Consider the following 3695-nt stretch of genomic DNA (forward strand, 5'->3'; position numbering starts at 1 on the left):
CTTCTTTTAATTTTTATAACGCCTAGTGCATGCGCAAGGCGCGTACACGTCCGCTAAACGTGCCGTGGGCGGAGCGCACAGCGGCGCAAGAGGTCGTGTGACCCTATCGCATAGCATTCAGCGAGAATGCAGGGGCTAAACTCGCAGATGGGGTCGGAGAGTGCACCGTATGTCCCCATTGTCCCTGCGTGGCCTTGTAGCTCAATCGGTGAGGCAACGGGCTCTAGCTTCGTTTCTCTATTCGTTCCAGGTTCGATTCCTGGAGGTGCCAGTAACTTTTATTTGTTCGTGGGAGTCTTCTGTTGACACCAACGGTTACGACAGAACCCTTGGGGGGTAGAGGTAAAAAGCATGGCTTTAAAATAAACCAGCGATGTACGCAGTTGCGGGGTAGCAGCTCATTACCCGCTCTTGCTTGCAGTATGTCGTTTGCAGATCTTGCACAAGACAGCGGTGAGTAAGGAGGTGGCATATCTGTCCCGAAGGGCCATGAAGACAAAATACAAGTTGGGTTTATGAGAAAGACTGCTTAATCCCGATAACATTGATACCAATATCATCGCAATCTTCGAACAAATAATGGAGATATTAAAGAAAACGTGTGAAGCAGTCGCGACCCCCTACCCAATTTCCCGCAACTTTTCTATGATGTCACGGAACCTTGTTTGTGCGATTGGCGGCCGCCTAACTGACCTGTCGCGACGACACATGACTGGACGTCTATAATGGGGCCTCTAGTTCCATTTGACCGCATCACTTGAATGGTAACGTGCAGTTAACGCACTGAAAATTATGTTTTATTGTTGGCCCGTATGACGTCATTTTGCTCATAACACGTCACTGTGGCGCAAAATTTGAAAGTTTTTAAATACTTCTTGCTTTTTTTCGTTAAACATCTTTTGTGGCTGTAATGGAGCTGAGTGAGATACTGAATCCTAGTTCGTTCAAATTAAACGAAGTTGCATTTTCTCTTCATGGCTCCTTTAGCAGTTTAATATCTGCCGTGCTTATCCCCTCCCCAATGCCCCTCCTATCCGTGCCCCCCCAAAAGCTCTGTCGCGATTTTCCTTTGGGTTGGCAGGTGGGGGGGGGGGGGGGGGGGGGTCGATTGATAGAGACGCTTGACAGTTTAAAAACTCTCCCGTGCGCTTTGCATGTCGCGTGGCGTGCATATCTGTACCCTAGACTAAACTACCTGCCACAGCGGCTAAGATCTGCCGACGCGCATTGACCCCCGTCGCTTTGCACTCTTCTTGCAGTGCTACTCCTGGCACTCCCTGTGCTTTTCTGCCTCCCCCCCCCCCTTCCCAAAGCGACTTCCCCAACCCAAGAACACATGCATTTGCATGGCGCTACCGCATCGTTTCAAAACGGCGTCCTCTCGTTTTAGAGAATTGATCCCCAGCTCTACCGTAAAGTTCCGAGAGAACGCCCTCCCCCGAAACCTCGCCCACTACCTTTAGTGGTGAAATATTCAATTTACTAAAAGACCCCGAAGAGCTTCGACGACTTCGAAAGCCCGGGAAGCTCCCTCAGCGAAAACGTTCCGCGGCCGCAAGCGCCACCGATGTCTCGATTTTGAACGAGAGAACAACCTGTCCGGCTTGACCGGCTCGAGGAGGAGGACGGGGTAGCAGACGGGAAGAGCAGAAGAGCGGGAGCGGGCATCTTGACAAGCGCTGACGGTTCTGAAGACGGCGTGTTCAACCAGCGTCTTGCCTCTGCGAGCACGGAACAGGCGATGGGACCCGAAGTGCCAGGAGCTCGGGAGAGCATGTTGGACGAAACGTTCGACTCTGACAGCGGCGCGCATGGTTCGATGCCTTTAGCCACGATAAGGAAACAAAATAAACGCGAATATTCTACTTATGTGTCGATGCGGCCACTTATTTGACCTCCCCGCACTTGAAACGAAAGTGCGCCCATATCGTATTTCTCGATATTATCGCAGTAATCGCAGTTTTGGTTGGCGGTGCGGCCATTTTTTGCAGTTTCTCGTGCTTTACCATAATGCGCCAACTAGCTCGACAGCACATTTTACTGAAGCTGGCGGTACACCTATTTGTGAAATGCAGAAAATGCAATTCATAGCAACAACGGTAGCTCTAAATGTCAGTCAGATGTTGTGGCGTTGCACCATTGCAATGTCTATAGATTGCCACATAATTCTCTGCAAGTGCATTCCAACAATTTGGCACTGTGGTGCGCAGGTATTGGCCTTGGCTTTCTATGCTTGAGACGTTGGTTCAATTTTGGTAACTGCAAATTTACGCAGGAATGCTCACCGTACTTATTCAGTTTTGTACCATTGAGGTTGCATAACTCGAAAAATGCCACGGCGTTCAATTCCTGTATGTTTGCAGAAGTTTCAAGTTAAAAGTTGCGCAAGCATATGCACCGATCGGATCGCTATGAAGATAAAGTAGTTGTCACTTTCCACATGGGCATCCAATGGTGGTGTATTCACACGGTACTTGTGATGGAAGGCTTGACTAAAGATGGTGTAATGGGAAATTGGGATAGGTTTGTTGGAATAGCTGAGGCAGCACAGTGAGGTTTGTGAAGAGAAAAAAACTTCAATATAAAACGCCTCCACCTGCAAATGGAAGAACAATGGAAGAAATGGACAAGTGCTAAGCCACGTAGTGAACAGAATATTGTGTTCGGGTGCCAGGCAGCATCAATTCAGGTATTGCAGAAGGCTGATCGAGGAAAATGAGGCTAGACCTTTGAAGAGAGAAAAATGCTAGTGAATGACAGAAATAAGACTTTCGGTCTTCGTAAATGCCAATGTGGAAGAATTTACAAGAATAAGAATATCATATGTGGGCTGAATATTGAACTCGGCAGCAGCTGTAGCGAGTATATCCAGAGAGGAGGTGGCAGAACTCTCGGAAAACGAAGGGCGTTATTGACAAATGCAAGAATATGAAACTGTGAACCTTCAGGGAGAAAGTGAATTGGCTGAGTTGTCAAAATTGATTAACAGAAGCATGATCGGTGGCATTCGGACCTACAAAGACCGACAACATAACAAAGATGTCCTGAAGGTGTCCTGAAGCACCATATGCGTCAATGCTAGCGAGCACGTATGGTGCTGCACAGTTCAAGTAATCTCCCGAAAAAAAATTTCTTCAATGTTATGTTCTAACTGGCCTTCAAAAAATAGCTTGACTGACTTCTAGAACAGTTGCTGCAATGTGCTAGAATATCAGGGAACTCTCATTAGCTTTTCTTTCCCCCCTGGGCTGTAGCAATTGGATGTATGCATTAGCGGAGCCAACCCTTAGAATCGCTGAAATGTGGTTCGGACATATGCCGGCTGCCAGTAGCGATTCAGTTCATGTTTGTGTAAATCGGTTACCTTTCGCACTTCCCCAGGAAAAAAATTCCTGTGCAGAAACCAATGCCGTGTTAGGCTTATTGCCACTTAGGGGTGTGCGAATAGTGATTTTTGGTTTCTATTTGAAGACGAAGCGAATAATGATCTTCACTGAAGAATATTGTGAATCTAAGTGAATATTCAGCGATTTTGGAAGAGAAGGCGGCGAGGGGGTGGGCTGCGGGGGCTAAGGTCCGGGCCGAGCGCAAGCGCCGCAAGCGGGCCGACAACCGTGCATTCGCACTTTCACATTCTCCCCCTCGGGGAAATGCGGGGGAATTTTTTTTAAAAGTTTAGTTATTTGTTTTTGGGC

This window comes from Haemaphysalis longicornis, unplaced genomic scaffold (genome assembly GCF_048455015.1).
Source record: "Haemaphysalis longicornis isolate Haplotype H1 unplaced genomic scaffold, Haemaphysalis longicornis Haplotype H1 scaffold_58, whole genome shotgun sequence".
NCBI classification, from domain to species: domain Eukaryota; kingdom Metazoa; phylum Arthropoda; class Arachnida; order Ixodida; family Ixodidae; genus Haemaphysalis; species Haemaphysalis longicornis.